Raw genomic sequence first — 21,117 nt, 5'->3', positions numbered from 1 at the left:
GAAATTAGTGCTTTGTTCTTAGTTCTGACACCAAGCTTTCAGATTATTAGAGAGCACACTTTCTGGGTTTGTTCCATAGTAAGAAAGTAGAAAAATAAGAGAAGTAGCATGGACTATAAAGGGAACACATATTAAAGTCCAGTGTCATCCTTGGACCTGAAGTGCATTTTCCCCTTTCTTCTTAAACAAGATTCCCAGTCCCACTGAATCAACTCCAGCTCATAGAGATCGTATATACGGCTTCCAATGACTAACCAGCCATGCCACCAGCACTCCTTTTGTATGTATAATAAAATATGTATAATCTCCTTATGTATAATAAATTATGCATTCAAAAGTGAAGGGTCAAGACCAACTCTTTGAGCCTAAAATCTAAGCAGGATCTTTAAAAAATATGATTTGTATTGTGACTAGTTTTTAGAGAAAAGGAAATGATAATTTCTATTTAACCAGCCTGCAAGAGTAAAACAAAATATTTACATAAATAATTTAAGACTTGTTAGGATCTTGGAAGATAGGTAAAATAGACATTGCTACTTGAACTTTTAGTCAAGTTTGTATCACAGAGAAGTGAATTATATCCCCAGGGTCAAAAATGTAATAAATGGAACTGAATCAGAAGACCCTACATCTCTCCTTGATACAAGGAAATACTGCTAAAAATATAGCCATGTATTCTTTGTCCTAATCAGAAATTCTTAGAAGTTCAGTTTCAGGGCAGTTCTTAAAAAAAAAAAAAAAACAGCAAGATTTAGTGGAGAGCGACAGTGGCTTATCGTATGTGACCTGCTTTGGTCATCCATACACATCAGTGAAGTCAGAAAGATAAAGGCTGAAAATGTAAAATAGAAAGTGAGAGCCTTGGCTCAGCACAAATGCAAGCTCAGAGGGCTGAGGCGACTGAGTGGCAGACAGCCAAGAGGAACTGTCCACTCACATCTCCTGGGGACGCAGTGAGATTCAGGAGGCTCTGCTCAGCTGGGGGGATATTACACCAGAGAAGATTCTCCTGGCTTGGCTCTCGACAAGGACAACCATCCACTGAGATTTTAAGATCAGCATTCAGTTGAGAGTTTCTTTTCTTTTAGAATTTTTTTCAGAGCTTAGTTTCACATTGGAGGAAAGTTAGGACAAGCTTCAGAAGCAAAAACAAAACAAAACAAATATGAAACAACAAACAAAAATCTTTGTTATCCTGTCTCAAAGATCAAACACATTAAGATTAAACAGGACTATAGAACAAGTTGGGAAAATTGAAATGTTTAAAATCTTAACTAATGTACACATAAACAAGGACAAGAATGATGTCACTAAATCATTCTGCTAAATGGCAACTATTTCCCCGCTGAAATATTTGCATTTTAATATGTAACCACTTGAACAAAAATAATTTTAAGAGAAGATAAATCCAAAATATAACCTAAAGATCTTGTATTATGACAATAATATTCTTTCAGCATGAACAATGACCTGGTTAGTGTGCGTGTGTGTGTGTGTTATATTAGTAGTGATATCTTGGTAATTAATTAAATAAAGATTTATTATAAGAGCTTTAACAAGAAAGATATTCTATTCTTCTCCATAGTATTATTAGTCTTCTTATCTTTAGTGATAAAATTCAACTATATCTTCAATTTTTTATTTCTTTTGCAGGAAGCCTAATGGAAAAATACACAATATTAATTTGAGGGTTTCTTTTCTTTTATAATTTTTTTCAGAGTTTAGTTTCACACTTGTCTAAAACCAAGTTTATAATTTCAGAGAAATAGAGATCCTGTAAGTTAATGATTGTGTACTCATTAATGTACTAAAAATATTTTCATTTAAAGCAATATGTTTTCCTTCATTTGAGTAACCTTTAGTAAATTATATCGGAAGAAAATATTGGAAGCCAAAGTAAGTCATTAGGTTTCAAATTAATGTATTCCATCTAAGAATAAGAGAATGGGCATGTTGATATTTCTTATTTTTAAACGAATTTACTAAGCAACATATCTATCTGTCCTGGAAATATTTTTGTTTTATTTCTATGTGCTCACAGTGCTTCAAAAGTAGTGTTATCTAAAAATTTCAGTTAATTACTCTAAAAATATATATTTGTTATTATTGAATATTTTTAACTATGGGTTCTTTGTAATAATTATCAGTGATACTTTGAAAATTAACAGTTATTCCTAACTACCTGTTTTAAATGCTATCTCAAATATAGTTTGTGATGAATAATATCAACAGGAGTCTTTTCAAAATCACACACTGCTAATATTTCCAAATCCAGGATTCCTCATGACAACAATGCAGTTTTTCACTTCATTCTGCCCTATTTTGAATTTTACCCTTTTAGCTACTATTCTTTCATCCCCTCAGCCCTTTCCTTACCTCAACTGAGTTCTTGTTAGGTGCTATGGGATGGGTTCCATATCAGACCAGCAACTTTGTGTACAAAAAAACCCCAAAAATATCGTCCCGTCTTGTAGCATTCTCACAACCACTGGGATATTGGATCTCCTTGTGGGAATCCATCTCACTGAAGGCTTCTTTCTCTATCATGACAGTTCTAGTTTAATAAGCATGTCCGCCTCCAGCGATTGAGCCTTCCTGGTGACCTATGGAAAGTGAGCAGTCTCACAGCTTTCATTTTGAAGGAATCGTCACTCTGTACTTTTACAGGAGCAGTTAAGGACTTGCATAATTTTAAGTTTTAGGAACGATGGTATGGAAAACATAGTTCCTGTTTTTGAAGATCTTTGCCTGTGCAAATAAAAATCACCTTATAATTTCATAACTGCTATACAGCTCTCTAGTGCTCCGAAGGACCTAGGGGAAACGACCACTCCTGTGAGTGAGCAATCAGCAAGAAAATATCATTTCCAGGCAAATAAGGTTTGATAGGAAACTTGAAGTTTCGGTAGAAGATTTCTAGAGTGACAACTGATGTATGGGGGAAAGGATTACAGACACAGAAAAGGAAACAACACATTTTGTTGGTAGGTGCAGTTGAGTTAGTTGACTCATAGCAAACCTTAGGTCCAGCAGAACAAAACATTGACCAATTCTGTGCCACAATTGTTATGTTTGAACTGCTTGATACAGCCACTGTGTCAACCCATCTTGTTGACAGTTTTCCTCTTGTCACAGCTCCATTACTTTGCTAAGCACGATGTAGTTCTCCAGGGTCTGGTTTTGGAGAATATGTCAAAAGTATGCAAGACAAAATCTCACCATCCTCACCTCTCGGGAACATTCTTGCTGTACTTCTTCCAAGAGAGATCTATTTGTTCTTTTGGCAGCCCAGGGGACTTAAAATATTCTTTGCCAGCACCATAATACAACTGAATCAATTCTTCTTCATTCTTTCTTATTCAGTGTCCCACGTTCACATGCCTGTGAGTGAGTGAAAATACCATGGTTTGCGCCAGTTGCACCTTAGTCCTCAAAGTAGCAGGCCAACTCTTCAGCACTCTACACACATGCAAACCAACTTTAAAGTAACTCATGGCTTGTTTCTGAATAGCGATTGATTTGGTATGATTTTAGAAGGGCAGATTTAATTTTCTTCCCTCTCTAGCCTTGGACAGTTTATGACCTCTCCTAGCCAAAATATTAGCAAGCCAAAGAAGACGTGCAGTAACTGTCACTGAATTTCTACGTAAATTTTGTCATTAAATAATGACGAAACCTGGCAACATCGGGTCAACTTTCAATCTGTTTTCCTTACCAGAGCCAACATCCAAGGTGGTGGGGCTGTGGGATAAGCATTGTATTGCTAACCACTAGACTGGGGGTTTTAACCTCGCAGCTGTCTGTTCCTGTAAAAATATCCAGTCTTGAAAACCATTCATTGGGTTGCTATGAGTCAGAATTGACTCCAGGGAAGTGGATTAGGTTAGTTTTGAGTCCCGGGTTATGTCAGTGGTTACTGTTCTTGACTGCTATTCTAAAGACTGGAAGTGTGAATCCACTCAGAGGCATCGCAGAAAGAAGACCGGGTGATAAAATTCCAAAGGACTCAGCCATAGAGGACTCTGCCCAGCACTGTTCTAATCAGACACATGGAATCGCTATAGTCAGGACTGAGTCATGGGAACTGGTGCCTGGTAAACAGAGCAGAGATTGGTGAACGATGGCTCTTGGGACAAATGTGATTACCGAATGTTTTTGTAAATAGACTTTTATCGGAGCATCCTCATCTCCATTAGTTTGCATATTATCTGTGAGACAGTTATGCCATCCTCGCTTCTAAGGAATTTCTGGTTTCCACTATACTTTTTCAGCAGATATTTGTTTGTTCTTTTGGAAGCTCATGATGAAGTTGATATTCTTCACCCATACTATAATAATGCTAGGGCATTACTTCTGCTTTGATCTTCCTTCTTTTAAAAAGGCTTTTATTGGGAGCTAATCAGCTTTCACATGAATAAGAAGTGATTGGAAATGACATGGCTCCAGTCAAGCATAACTTAGTCTTTAAAGTGACAACTTGGCTTTTTAACACTTTTAAGGTATTTTTCTAAATCAAATTTGCCCAGTGTCACACACCAGTTAATTTCCCAGTTGCTGCCTAGGTGGACATTCATTATGGATCCAAGTAAAATGAAATCCGTGACAATTTCACACTTTTTCTCCATTGATTGTGATACGAGTTATAGGTACAGTCATAAATACTTTTTCTTTAGTTTCACATGGAACCTCTGTTGTAATCTTACTTGACATTGGTGAGTGCTTCAACAAGCCAGGTGAGCTATCTGCACATTGAGGGGTGTTAATGAGTCTCTCTCCAATCCTGATGCCACATTACTATTCCTATACTAGTTTCTCTGATATCTTCCAGATTAGGTAAGTATGGTGAAATGTTAAGACCAAGATGTACATGTTTCCTGGTTTTAAGCCACTCAGGATCCCAGTGTACTGTTTGACAGCTCCATCTTGATCTATGTACAGGTTCTGCATGAACACATTTGTATTCTGGAATTCCCATTCTTCGAAAGATTATCCATAAATGGTTATGAGCCGCAGAATCAAGGAGTAGATATGATATACTTCATTTGCAACTTTTTACTAGAAAGTCAAGGAAAGTAAAAGTTGCCTATCATGTGTGATACCTGGTATTACAAACTATATATCACCAATTTTTATCTACCTATTATATTGAAGAGCTTTGTTGGCACAATGGTTAAGCAGCGGCTAAGTACTCAGCTCTTAAGTAAAAGGACAGGGGTTCAAATCTGCCAACTACTCCAAGAGCTTTAGATGAAGTGGAAGCAATGTCTATGTTGAGGTGACAGGAAAGACCAAGCCGTTCTTAGTACTCGTTGTTCAGGGAGAACCAGTGAACCGAGAACGGAACACCAGCAGGACCTCCCAGCTCTCCCGGAGAAGTCCTTATGCAGTTGATAACGCCATTCTTGCTTTCTAGTCTTAGTGACAAAGGCTGTTTTACACATAATATTAACTTCAGATTTAACACTGGAAGATCAAGACAGACTTATTTTTATATGGTCACCAGCATTATCATGCAAGTAACTTAAAGAAGAATCAATTCAGAATGCTTTTAAAGAATGTTTAATTTATACACTATTCGGGACCAAACTTTAAATTGAAATTGTATACAGCATACTATTTCTGATTATAAAGAAGTTCTGCCAGAAGATCCCTTTAATTTAATTCAACAACCAGTTAAAAGCATATCTGAGAAAAGAATTGCCATGTTATTGATCAGCTGCTTCAAATTTAAATCATGTCACATTTTTTTGTTTTGTTGTCCCATATACAGTAACAGGACTGAAAAAATGAGGCCTACCCCATCACCTGCCAACAGCTGATTAGAAAGGCTCTTTGTGCTGATATTTGAGATTTATTTTATCTCTGTAACTCCTTGGATGTCACTCCAAACTCACCCCAGGCCACATAGTCATGTTTAAAACCACAGTTATGCAAACCTTTTCCTAAGGGTAGAATGACAAAGTCAGTCCTACTTATCTTCCTTACAATAAATTCCATGACTAGCACGGATAGGCTTTCGTCAAGCTATCTATTCATGCTCATCACGAAGCTGCGGTATATTCCAGCCCTCTTTAATTTAGCATTGTTTGACAAATCTCCAAGATGTTCTCATCCAAAAGTATAAAGAAAAGGATTAAGTCTATGCCAGAGTTTTTGTCTCATGTCGTCTAAGAAAGGGTACTTATGCTTCGTTTATAACTCACGGAGAAAAGCTGCTTTCCTTTATTATAAAAAAATACCCTTTTAAAAACACATATCGTACAATTCAATAGTTCAATCATATCAAGAAGAGCTGTACAACCCTTACCACACTCAAGCTTAGAAGACTTTAGAAAATACTCTTGGAGCACTAATGTGTATGTGGCATCAATCTAAGAACCCTGGGAAATAGAAACATCTGTTTGCACGATCCATCTGTTTGGAACTGTCCTAAGCCTCATAGATCCTAGCAAGAATGGTATCCTATTCTTGAAGGCAGTGGGTACTTATGTCAATTAAACTTTTCCTGTTCTGGAAAGCCTTTGGTAGTTGCTCTAAATAAAATATCTTTAATATTTTCAAAGAGGCTAAATTTTTGTGCTTTAATATTTATTTCCTTATAGATGTCTCAAGATAACATAGAGACAAGGTCAGAGAAAGGGCTTATTATTAAATTCCTGGAGTCTCATCATGGAAGTCACCATCAACCCTGGATATCTGACCTTGAAGAGCCCTGGTGGCAACGTGGTTACATGTTGTGCTGATAACCACAAGCTCAGAAGCTTGAAACCACCCGCCACAAATGGGGCTTCCTATTCCTGCAAAGAGCTACAGTCTCAGAAACCCCAGGGGGGCAGTTCTACCCTGTCCTATAAGGTATTATAAGGGAGCATCAACAATATGGTAGTAGGATGGGACTTTGAGGAGAACACGCTCAGCATATCTTAAACCAAAAGAAATCAAGAAAACTTCAAGCCTCAGTTTGTAATATTACAAGATTCTCTGTACAAAATATTGAACAATGGAGGAAGCATCCAAGGAAGATGAAAAGAATACACAGTCACTGTACCAAAACAAAGCAAACAAGCAAACAAACAAAACCATTTAACATTTCCAGAGTAACACATAAGCAAGAACCAATGGTCCTATAGAAAGAAGTTCAAGCTGCACTGAAAGTATTAACTAATAAGAAGGTTCCAGAAATTGAAGTAATATCAATTGGAATGTTCCTACAAGGTGATGAAGCACTTGATGTACTCATTCTTCTAGGCCAGGGCATTTAGAAGACACCTACTTGGCCAACTGACTGGGAAAGATCCAAACTTTTACCCATTCTAAAGAGAGATGACAGAGCAAAATGCTCAAATTATGAAACCATATGTGTTAGATGTAAGTGAAATTTTGCTGACGGTCATCTAACAATATTTGCAGTGACACATTGACAGGGAGCCACCAGAGATTCAGGTCAGATTCAGAAGAGGACGCGGAACAAGTGATATCCTTGCTGATATCACATGGGCCTCAGCTGAAAGCAGAAAATATATTTTTTCATGCTACCTTGTATTTTTTATGTTTGTTTTTTCGATGGCAAGGCATTCTACTGTGTGGATAATAATAGACTATGGGTTATCTGCAGAAAAACATAAATTCCAGAACATTTCATCATGCTCAAGCAGAACCTGCACATGGATCAAGAGGCAGTGTGTGGACAGAATAAGGTCATACTGCGTGGCCTCTCATTCATAAAAGTCTGCATCAGGGTTGCCTCCTCTCAGCATATTTATTCACTCTATATGCTGACCACATCATCAGAGAAGCTGGATCATAGGAAGAAGAATGTGGAATTAGGATTGAAGAAAGTTTATTAGCAATCTGCAAGATGAAGATGGTACAACCTTGCTGCCTGAAACTGAGGAAGACAAGAAGCATTTACTGATGAAGATCAAGGATTGTGGTCTGTAGTATGAATTACAACTCAGTGTAAAGAAAACAAAGTCCTCAAGACTGGAACAGTAGGTGACATCATGATAAATGGAGAAAAGATGCAAGTTGGCAAGGATTTTGTCTGCTTGGATCCATAATCATTGCTCAAAGATGCAGCAATCAAGAGATCAAAGGATGCATTGCTGTGGGTTAATCATCTGCACAAGACCTGTTATTTAAATTGTTGGAATACAAAGATGATACTTTGAGGATTAAGGTGTGCCTGACTCAAGCCATGGTATTTCCAATGACCTCATATGCATGTGAAAGTTGGACACTGAAGAAGGAAGGCCAAAGAGGAATCGAAACATCTGAATTAGGGTGCTGGCAAAGAATATTGAAAGTGAAGTGGACTTCCAAAACAACAAACAATCCTGTCTTGGAAAAATTATAGACAGAACGCTCTTTAGAGACTAGGAGGTGACACTCTTGTCTCATGTACATTGGACATGTTGTCAGGAGAGATCAATCCCTGGAGAAGGACATCATGGTTGGTAAGTGGGTGGGCAGTGAAAAAGAGAGGTTTTGTAGATAAGACTTAGTTACACTTGGTCTTCACCTATAAGCTCAAACATGGGAACAATTGTGAGGCTGGCTCAAAACTGGACAATCTTTAGTTCTGTTGTTATAGGACCACTATAAGTTGCAACAGACTGGATGGCTCCTAACAACAACATGTAATCTTGACCTTGACCTATATGTTCTTTCAACTTTCATTCTGAGGGTTTTTTTTTTTCCACGTGAAACAAAATATGAGAATACCCAAACAAAGTTCACAGATTTATTATAACAACTCACTGATGTCAAGTTCATTCCAACTGAGTGATCTTGTAAGACACAATAAAATGCCCTGTAGTGTTTTCGAGATTATTCACTTTACAGAAACAAATGGATATGTCTTCCTCTTTTCCGGCATACAAGTTGATTGATTTGACCCTGTGACCTATCAGTTAGCAGCCACATACTTAATTACTATATGACCAGCCCTCCTTCAACAACTCAAAAATTTTAAAAAGTACAGAAATAAACCTTCCCCAAGCTAGCATAGTTCAATCTATTTAGATACATAGTGACCATATAGGACTTACTAAAACTGTACCACAGCGTGTTCAAGAATGATGCAGTTTTTAAAAAGAAGCACACAGCCCTTTCTTTCACCCATCGATACCCTGATATGGCTGGTTGGGCTAGAGCCACCACCCTACTGATAACAGTGAAGTGCTTAACCACTTCACCATCAGAGCTAATCGACACTTATAAACCCATCCACAAAAAAGGAACGTGAAGAAAAAAAAAAAACACCTATTCATGTTTACCAGTCTGTCTTGACTCTTCTCTTGCACAAAGATACCATTCCATTAGGATTCACCCTACTCTAATATGACCTCACTTCCATGTAACTGATACCAGTTGCAAAGGTCAAATTTACAGGTAGCAGGGTAAAGTACTGTGCTTTGTGATGGGGAAATTCAATCCTTAACAGCTACTATCATTCTAAGTCAATCTTAGTGATTTAGTTGGACTCCAAAACATAAAATAAATAAACATAAAGCAGTGTTTTTTTTTCTTGACTCATAAGCTAAAGGAAATTCTGAATGGCAATCTTTAAAATGAAAATAATAATTGAAACAAGGATCTAGATGTCCAATATTTTTATATTAAAATAGAGAACATGCATCATAATTATTCTGTAGGTGTACTCCTTAATAAATTATACTTCTTTTAGTTCAAGACTTCAGAGAGAGCTTACTTTATTGTCTTAATTTACTGATATGGAAAGTATTTAGAAAATACATTTGCAAACATGCAATGTGAGAGTTGAGTGCACTGGGCAAATGTAAAGGGTATGTAGGTCTTTGGATTTAGGTAAACTAGGAAGGATAATTATAAGAGAACCTGTGTCTCGACATGAAAAAAATGACTTATTTTATGGCAGCTCTAGATTGTATTTATACATTTAGTTTAATCATATATTGTATATCTCTAGATATAATTATTTTTAGTTGGATAGTTCCCACTCTCTCTTACAGGCTTCCATCTTACCATTTTCTTTAATGCACTCTGGTTCTAACATCATGGACATTGTTTCCAGCTCTTTTGAAAATTCTGTGGTCATAAGGATTGGTTATTATTTGCTTAACCCCCTGATAACTATGCACTTAAATCATAAAAGCCCTCTCTTTTAAAAAGAGCCTCACATTGCTACCTTTGCCAAAGGCAGGGAAGAATTTATCATAGTGCTACATCATGCATTTGAATGTGAACTGGCATAGCTATATAATGTGGTTTAGTTGAAGTAGTTGATGTTGTCTGCATGATAACTCTTGACCTGGGAAGCCCTGGAGTAATGAAAGGGGGATACATTTGCATGATTTGTGCCATAAGCAATATTTATAATGTAAGAAGGCTTTAAAGATTAATACATTCCCAGAGCAACACATGAAAGGAGACAGGAAAGGTTATTCAGCGATCGTCCAAATGCTATATTTATTTACAATGCTTTCATCAGTAAGTTTTTCTCAGGACTTATTTCTTACCTTCATGAATTGAGTATACAAGGAAGCCATTGATAACCTGCTAATTTCAAAATACTTTCTGCAATTTTAATTATTTTAATCAAGTAATAAAGGCACATGGTTGCTGGGAGAAAAGGTGGATTGATTTCCTCTCATTAGTTAAATAGCCTACAGTCCTTAAGTTCTTATATCATTAACTTCAGATTCTGAGACTCAAATACCTTGAAGTATTTTTCACAAAATATTTACATTAATGACCTCTCTAAATATCCATTAGTAGAAGATGATAATGATTCTTTTGACCCCTTTATAAAAACACATAATTGCAATGTTAAATATTTAAAGTTTCAGATCAACAAAATAACAAGTATAATCCTTAGAAGAGTCTATTTATAATTACTTCTGAACTTTTTGCTTCCCTTGGAACAATATCGAGAATATCAAAAGTGGCTTCTTACTGCCTACTTATTTTTCCATTGGACTGTATTAAATGACTACAGATGTGAGGGGACATTTTAAAAGCTGTATTTAAGAGAACCTTAAAGATTAAGTCAAGTTGGTTATCTACATATCTTCTGATTTTACTCCCTATTGAGATAATAGACTAGGATAATATGGATAATTGAACATTGAGGAATTCTGTTTGTTAAAAGTTCTATTTTCTTGGTGTCAAAGTGCACCCTAGGTGAAGATCTGGCATTTAAGGCTCATTTTGGAAATGATGACTGAGCACATTCTTACGGCCCAGCTAGATGGCGGGCTTGGTAGGCTCACACCTTGCTTTGCTTGCCCTTCACACATTTGCTGGCAGAGTTTCACTATCTTTTTGGCAGATTGGATCTCAAACAGAAAAATAAGTTTAGGAGTTATTGCTTACCTTATATTATTTTGAGGCAAAAATAACAAATTCATTTAGTCTTATCTTGTGTTTCATGAAGCATGGACTAACATTACTTGCAATTTACTAGCAAGGGAACTCATTTAGGAAATATGGCCATGGTCATACAAGAAATAAGAATACATCTAGTTCTCAGCTCTTTATTCCATATCAAATAATATTGTTTATGAGGTCACCAGTTACAGAATTGTGGAGAAAATAACAGAGGACACTTCTATTTTCGCAATACCTTAAAATTGTTCGTGCCACTCAAGATGTATGTATAAAATATAAAGACACAACTGAAAATTAGCGGTCTTAATGGCAACTTAAGTTGGTGTGAGGTGCCAGGAAGTCAAATTCCAACCCATAGTAACCCTATGCACAGTAGAAAGTCACATTGCTCCTTCTTGTGTCGTCCACACCATTGTTGCGTTTGCATTCATTGCTTCAGCCACTCTGTCAATTCATTCCATGGATGGTATCTTTTTTATTTTTGTGGCTGATTCTCTGTTAAGCATGAGGTCTTCGCCAGGAACTGGTCCTTCCTAAGAACATGTTCAAACCATGCGGGGCAAAAACCCACTGTTCTCTGAAGGCGCTTCTACGGTACTTCTTCCAGGGTAGATTGTTTGTTGTCTGACACTCCAATATTTTTCACCAACACTATAATTCAAGAGTGACAATTCTTCTTTGATCTTCTTTACTCAATGTACTTATTTTTGCATCTTTGTAAAGACATTAAAATATCATAGATCGGTCAGGTGCCCTTTAATCTTTACAGTGATTTGTTTCTAACACTGTAACAAGGTCTTTTGCTGCGGATTTTCCCAATGAACCATGTTGTTTGATTTTTAGACTTCTGCTTCCATGAGGGTTTATTGTAGAGTCAAAAATATGAAATACTTGACAACTTCAATATTTTCTCAATTTATTATGATGTTGCTTATTGGTCCAGTGGTGAGGTTATATTCCTTTATGATGAAATGTAATCAGTATTGAAAGCAAATGAAATTCAATCAAATTAAGAGAATTATTCTGTAAACATTATGTATTCAACTTTATGATTACAAGATTTTTTTCCCCCCAAAGATAGTCTCTGTTCTCATTCTAATTAGACTTGAAGGGAAGCAGGTTTAATGCCACTTTGAAAAGCTATTTTAAATGGAACACTAGACTCACTGAAATTTTTCTTAAACTTAAAAACTTGAAGTTAATAGGTAAATTCACCCAGTCTACACTTTGGTTTAAAATACACTGCATGGTTTAAAATCAGGAAAGGTATGTGTATCCCAAAGTGTCATATCGTCTCACCATACCTATTCAATATGTATGTTGAGCAAATAATGAAGAAGAAGGTGGGATCAGGATTGGAGGAAGGCTTATTAAGACTTGCGATGTGCAGATGACACAACCTCGCCTGCTGAATGCGAAGAGGACTTGAAGCACTCGCTGATGATCAAGGCTTGCAGCTTTCAGTATGGCTTTTAACTCAATATAAAGAATCCCAAAGCCTCACAACTAGACCATTGGTAACATCATGATAAATAGAGAAAAGCATGACTTTGTCAAGGACATGGTCTTTCTTGGATGTACAATCAATGCTCATGGAAACAGCAGGCAAGTGATCCAAAGTTGAGTTGCCCTTTAGGTAAATGTGCTGCACAAGACCGCTTTAGAGTATTGAAAAGTGAAGAGGTTACTTTGAGGAAGAAGATGCTCCTGAGTCAAGCCATGCTATTTTCAATTGCCTCATGTGCATGTGGATTTTGGACTTTGAATAGGGAAGACCTAAAATGATTCAATGCATGTGTATTGTGGTGCAGAAGAATATTGAAAGTAGCATGGACTGCTCAAAGAATGAAGTGACTTGCTTTGAAGAAGTATGGCCAGAGGGCTTCTTGGGGGCAAGGGTGGTGGGAGCTCCTCTTACATACTTAGACATATTTCCAGGAGAGACCAGTCTCTGGGAAAGGACATCATTTGTCAGAAAGTGGAGGAGCAGCAAAAGAGGACCGCCCTCAAGGAGATGGATTGACACCATGGCTGCGTCCATGGGAACAATTGGAAGAGGGACAATTGTGAGGATGGTTCAGTGTTTCAGTCTGTTGTTCATAAGTTCACTGTGGGTTGGAACAGACTTATTTGCACGCAACAACACTTTGGTTTGAGCTACCTGATAGTATGTGCTATGAATAATATTCCAAGCTATGGAGTCAGACAGGGATCAGTGCTTATTGTACATCTTCATTTTCTAGTTGTGTCTTTATGGAGTCTCTGGTTGACACAAACAGTTAAACACTCAACTATTAGCTGAAAGGTTGATGGCTCAAATTCAGCAGGGGGAGTCATGGAATATGCAGCTGGGTATCTGCTGCTGAGAGGTCACAGACTTGAGAGGAGTCCTACTCGTGGGGTAGCAATCAGTTCTACTGGAGGAGTTCTACTCATGGGGTAGCGATCAGTCGGAAGTGACTGATGCCAACTAACCATAGCTGCTGTCCCTAAGCATGTATGCCCCTGTCTCTAAACCAAGAAGAACGTTGTCTAGTTGATTATATGGTGCTTCTCAAAAATCCATGTAAAATTCAAATGTCAGAATTTGACTTTATTTGAGGACAGAAACTGTCTAATTTATTTCAAGATTTTAAGAAGAAATCATCCCATATTGTGAGCAGGCCCTAAATTGAATGACTGGTTTTCTTATGAGAGTGAACACAGACGAATACAGAGAAGACCATGGGAAGATGGAGGCAGGATTGGAATTTTGTTTTCAAGGAGCCATGGAAAGCCAGGAGACTCCAGAAGCTGAGAGAAACAAGGAAGGTCTTTCCTAGAACCTTTGAAGGATAATGTACCGCTAACCCCTTTGAACTTCCAGGATATGAATCTGTTGTTTTTTGAGCCACTCGGTTTGTGATAATTTGTTATAACAGGCTAAGAGAAATAATGTTAATTGCTTTTATAGTTTAAATGATACATATCTACATCTTAGGTAGTAAAGGGGGTGAATGCTCACTTTCTATTAAAGTATTTTCCTAGTGTCTTACAAGCAACGTAAAGTGGGTAATATGGTGTGTTAGTCCTGGTAGACTAGAGAAACAAATTCGTAGACACTCATAAGTGTATAAGAAAGAGGTTTATATACAAGAGCAATTGAATATTGAGAAAACATCCCAGCCCAGTCCAGATTAAGTCCGTAAGTCTGATGTTATCCCATATATCCGATACCAATCTATAAAGTCCTCCTCTGACTCACGAAACACATGCAATGGCGCTGACTGTAGCAAGATAACAGGTCAGTGAGTTGGAAGTCCTGTGGATCCATCTCAGCGTTGGCAGGGGACTCCACATGGCTTCTCTCCTGCTCCAGAGGTCTGGCTCCATCAGCCTCTTTGCACATGTTTTCTCAACAGGCTTGTCTCACAGGGAGTGAACCTCTGTCCCACCTCCAGTGAGCTATTTTTCACCTTTGTGACTCCCAAATGAGGTCATTAAGCTATTACCTGATTGACAGGCTAGAATCCACCCCTTCTCTCTCACTCTGAATCCTCTACTGGACATCAGACACCAGATGATGTAACTACCACATATGACAAAGTGAAAAAAATGCATCAAAATAATATCTGTGAATTAGCTTTATGCTAAGGCATGGGGTTTCTTCTTTCTATAAGTAATCATGAATAATATATTTCTAATAACTTAACATTACTATCTATTCCTTGTCATCACAAACATATATAGGTCCTATTGCCCAAACTTGATAGTAAGCCTCTTGATGGAATGTATCTGAATTTTGAATGCTGTGTCAGCACCACAACATATATTTTGAACCCAATAGATCCTCATGAGATTTTTGTTTTTGTTTTATAAGACTATGCCATCAATATAGAGTCAGACGACTAGCTTTCTACTCATGGTACTTGGTAGGCTATTTTTTCTTATTCAAGTCACATAACCATGAGTGTATTGCCCTCTGTAAAACAATGGCAATGCTATCTCCCTACCGTAGACTGTGTGACTCATGCTAGATAATGCAGATGAAAGTACTTTAGACTTTAATCATGTGCCAAGTTAAGAATTTAAGCCTCTAACTTGAAAATAAGAATGAGAGCAGGCTCTTATTATAATGCCTCAGTGCATAATATAACATTAAATTGCATTTATGTACTTGAAATGACAATGAGATTTGGAAAATAAACTTGGAGTACAATAATTTACCGATGGATGTGATCTGCTTATAAACGAGCTATGGTTTGTACCATTTGAAATCTTCTGCAAATGGTTGTTAGGTGAATTGAAGACGTGTGTGAATGGGGGGAACCAATCATGGGCAGGCAATCACTTTGCCTGAATGCCAGGTTGCCTGCACTGTGGATTCCTGTCAGGAGGAGAACTGAAGTGCGATGAGAAGAAAGTTTGTTATTTCTTTTCACTCCCAGATTGACCTTTCTCCCTCCTGGATGTACAGTCTTGAAATTCAACCTTCCTTCTAGGGCTTCAATAAACATAGACAAGGCTTATTTCCATTTCTTTCAGAGGCTGCAGTCAGAAATGTTGAAATACCACATGAAAGCCAGTGCTGATAGGGTTTCCAGCTGAGTTTGGAGGCTGAAGTGCTGGACATTTTCACAAGGCACCCAAGCATTATGATATTTCCAGACAAACCCAGTAGCTCCCAGGGATTGGGGTAAACTCAAGGTGAACATCCAGAGTCCTAAATGCTCAGTTTGCCTCCAAGGTCTCCCATCCAGAGGGTATTAATGGAAAGCTTTAAATAAGTTTTCTTAATGATATTTGTACACTATTGTTTGTGACAACCACTTTGCTTTGCGTAGAAAGGAATGGATTTTTCAAAAATTTAGCAACAAATGTTAACTATATTAAAGAAAGTTCTTCTTCTTCTTCTTCTTCTTTTATGACCTCTTCTTAACAAGAGCCCTGTGGAAAATGAAGCATTACCTACCTGAATAGGTTTCAGTCTCCTGCACTGCCTCCTGCATTGCCTGCTTCAGTGATACTTTGGAGTTTATTAAAATGGCCTCAAAATTGAACAGCAGGAAGACACAAGCATATATTCTCTTGCAGCTCTGTTTTCTAGTTTATCAGGAGAAATAAGACCAAATGTATTATTGCTATTTGCCTTATTGATATCAAGGTTGCTATTACCTAACGACTTATTAGGATTACTACCTAAGGAATGGCCAGATGTAAATCAAGAGGAGGCTGAAGCAAAATAATGATCATTAAAATAAAGGTAAAATAGTCTTCATTTTTAAAAGTATGCCATTGCAGTGTAATAATCATTCAAGGTATTTGGTATCTGTTTAGTTGATGTTTTTATAATGAAGGCAATTATGCCCAAATAGCCTTTATTTTATTTTTCATTTAAATACACAGCCAACTCATAATATAGGACAATGCAAAACTTCCTCATAGAGTTTCCAAGGCTGAAGATCCTGTTACAGAAGGAGGTTGTCATGTTTTTCCCTCCCAGAATGGCTGATATGATCGAACTGCCAACCTTTCAGTTTGTAGCAAAGCCCTTAACCACCGTGATGTGGAACCAAATAGACTGATTTCAAGATATAGACTCATTAAATAATTTCTAATTAGATTTTATTTGTTATCATTTTCTTCCCACCCATGACATGTCTATCCGTTTATTGTACTGCAGTGGGTTGTGGGTTGTGATGCTGGAAGCTCTGGCACGGATATTTCAAATGCCATCAAGTCACCCAAAGTAAACTTTTATCAGATTTTCTCAGAGCTTCCAGACTAAGAACAGACTGCAAAGACAGAATTGGTTGACCACTTGTTGTCGTTAGGTGCAATCCAGTAAGTTCAGACACACAGCACCCATGACAACAGAATGAAACACTGCCCGGTCCTGCACCGTATCCTCACAGTTGTTCTTAGCCTTGAGTCCGTTGTTGAGCCAGGATGTCAATCAACCTCCTTCTCAGAGGAGCTGGCTATTGAAAACACGAGGGATAACATTAGCAGTTGCTTCACACATCATAAAGTTCAAATGTTCAATCTTATTTAGATTTGTGCAATTATCACCACAATGAATTTCAGAACATTTTCTTATCATACTAATCTTTGATAACTCACCACCTCCCCTCATCTTCCCCAGCTGTGTGCCCCTATCAGTTACTGTCTCTATAGATCTACCTATCCCGGATTTCATATGCAGAAATCACGGGAAACAATATACAACCATACAAACACATACAAAGAAAACAATAAAACTGGAACAAAAACCAAAACAAAAACAATAAAGCCAACAATTTACCCTCTGATTTTATTCCCTCCAATAACACAGATACATTCAGCATAAAGCCATTAATGTGGTATGTTATATTTAGTGGAAGGGAAAGCTGATCACGCTTTCTGTGGACTAAATTATGACAGAATGTTAAAGAGTTGAAATAATCTCAAGGGAGGAAGATGAAAGTATTTTGAAACGTTTGCCACCTGAACTCAAATGTCTTCTGGTGTTTCTTTGGTATTGAATTTGAGTTAAAGGCATTGGCCAGACCCATAGCTGCATACCAGGTGCCAGGAGAAATACTAATTTGCTTAAGAAACAAAACCACATCTGGAAATCTAACAGCAATTGGAGTCACCACCTGCTTAAATTTATGATAATTTGCTGTCATTCTACAAGACTCATCTGGTTTTTCTCACAGGCAAAATAGGCCAGTTAAATGGGGATTTTGTAGGAATCACTCCACTCACTCTCATTCTTCCATTCGTAGATGGTGGCACTAATCTTTGCCATCCCTCCAGGAATGCAGTGTTGTTTTTGCTTTACTATTTTCATATGCAGAGGCTGTTCTAATGTCTTCCACTTGACTTTTTCCACCATGTAGCTCTTATTCCATATGCCAAGGATCCAATATGGGGGTTCTGTCAGTTACTGAATATGTCTATTCCAGTTACACAGTCCGTAACTGGGGAACCTACTACCAAATAGGTTTAAGGACCTACTGTGAGATGAAACTGAATTAAGACTCCATCAATAACTTGACTTCCTTTTGCCCATATGCTGGCTGGTGGGCTTTCATAATATTTTGGATCTCCTGAAATTAGTGTCAATTCAGAGTTAGTGTTCAATAATCCCTGAAAAGTCTGATTATACCCCTTCCCCCTAGGGAATACTCATTCTTGTAACAGGCCATAGGTCCATTTTGGAAAGATGGGGAGAATGGCCAATGGTGTACACTTTTTGGGGTAGAGTGGAGCCCTTGCTCAAAGGAACATGGCATCCCCTACATTCAAGGGATTATGAGTCTGTAAACTGGTTCCAGGCTGGAGGTTGATGGAGAGATTGTGACTCTATTCTGGTAATCTGAGTTAGACTGCTATTCATCTGACTTACAATTCTTATGGCTAAAGTGATCAAATAAATACTTAGGTGAATTCCATCTATTTCACTCCTAGGGACACCTTGGTTAAGTTGCCAAAGTTATATGTCTGTATGAGTCATACTCTTCTAAGAACTACTTTAACTCTGCTGTCCATTAGTCTGCCTCTTCTGTTTTGATTAAGTACTGCCACTTGGCCCCTACAATCACAGAGCCCAATCAGTGCCATTGTAGACAGGTGTCTTAGTTCAATTAAATCTATTCCCAATGTCAAGCTTGAGTTACATAAAATACCAATCACTGTCATCTTCGGAGATGCTGGGGCTCCCTTAACAAGTGTTCCTCGCGGTTATGGTAAAAGGGATGACATCAGAGCCCTGCATTTGATTTCTCTGGGCCTATCCTGATAAATCTACTCTTACGTGGCAATGTCTTTAGATACCTTATCCTACAGGATGCCAAGGCAAACTTGGAACTGTCATTTGACTTCCAGGTGATCACAAAATTCATGATGCAGCAAACCAACCAAATAAATGGATCGTCCTCTTGGAATCTCCTGAGTTGTAATACGGAATGTTTACTTATTGAGCCCATATAAACAAGCTTAGACTGATCCACACATGTACCCTTCACCATGACCCCACACCCATAATCACCATTCCCACACATAGTCTCCAGGTGTCTTTCTGTGTGTGTGTATATCTATCTATCTATCTATCTATCTATCTATCTATCTATCTATCTATCTATCTATATATATATATATTTAATGGCAGTTCTATAAAGGTATAGTACACCTCTTTTGGAGTCACCATTTCTACTTCACCTTGCGAGACTCACTGAGACTTACATGTAATTATAGGCCTAGAAGTAATAATGAGAGATGAGAGTGTTGTCTGGGACCCTCATCACTATGTTGTAAGCCATCTGGCTCATGCACTGCTCCAGATACAGTTGCAGGCACCCCATCAGCGTGCACAGTTGGGCTGATCCCCTTTGCTGTGTGTGTCGGGGATAGTGATTTCCTGAAAATGAGTTAACACTCAAAGGTGGAGTCATCCCTTTAGGTGATAGGGGTAGTGATTTTGGCTTAAGTGACTCAATGGAATTTAGAGGCTCAATATCCCTATCTTCCCGATGATTTGCCTATATATCCCCATCTTATTCCAGGATTCCATTCCTACCCCCCATCCCCCTCAGTGAATATCCTCACATTAATGAGACACCATTCCATACATTAACATCAGACACCACTCTAGGTTGGGAATTTGACAGGTCTTATGATAAAACTATGGATTTAATTCTTGGTAATATCACATTTATTACTGCAAACAATAAAGCTTTCTTCTGTGGCATGTAGAAATGTTGACATCTTTTATATGGAACTTAAACTGTGTGGTCCAAGCCCTGTGCTCATCTATTTTCTTTACCATGTTGTCTATTGTAAATAGTAACATAACAACCAAATAGTTTCCTTATATTTCTTGCCATGATGAAATTGTTGAAAAATGTCAAATGTGATCATTCAGAGCCTCACTTTCATCAACACTTCCTCTGCTCATGGTGATATTTTGGATGTGAACATTGCCGCCTCACACCAAGGATTGACAGCATCCTTTTCAGGCAGAGTTAGCCGCTAGTGAAAGCAGTTTTCAGTGCCTTCAGAACTAATCAGATTTAAGAACCAATTTAGAAAATTTATCCTTACCATAACTTTATTGCATTTTACAAAATTTTTACAGTATTTATTTTCTACAAGTACCACTAGTACTAAATATGTTAGGTTGGGTTCTTTAGAGAAATTGGACCAGTGATGCTTATATATACCATTTATACCCATGTAGAAGCCAAGTTCTTCAGCACATGTTTTACACAGTTTTTGTGGTAAAATTAGGTGCCTCGGCTGATATTCAGGTCGGCTTATACTAGAGTATATATGGTATATAATATATTTAAATCAAGAACATGGCTCATACACTTGGAGAAGTGGATAAGTGGCTTCCAGAAGGAACTGTGCAGACAGAAAGTAAATTAAATTTTTCTTAGGATTTATCTGTATGCATTCTCCCATCCATTCTTACCCTTTTCTATAGAATATTAGTTCTTACAGATCTTTGTTTACTTAATTTGAGAAAATGTAAGGTAAAGGTAAGAGAAATTGGATGGTATAAAAGTGAAACTCATCTTTATTTATTGTTGCCTAATGGTAATAATATACAAAAATAATGTTTTATTTATAGGCTATTAGAAATCTAAAATATATGTTAAACTAAATTATGCTCTATGACACTCACACGAAAAAACTAAACAGGACTGTCTTTCAAGATTGGATATCTAATTAATATAGTAAGTGGTTGTTTTAATAATAGTTTTACAATTGATTATAACT

The sequence above is a fragment of the Echinops telfairi genome, unplaced genomic scaffold (genome assembly GCF_000313985.2).
Source record: "Echinops telfairi isolate 266 unplaced genomic scaffold, ASM31398v2 ScPeMD7_18;HRSCAF=68, whole genome shotgun sequence".
In the NCBI taxonomy this organism is placed as follows: domain Eukaryota; kingdom Metazoa; phylum Chordata; class Mammalia; order Afrosoricida; family Tenrecidae; genus Echinops; species Echinops telfairi.
This window is presented reverse-complemented; position numbering follows the sequence as displayed.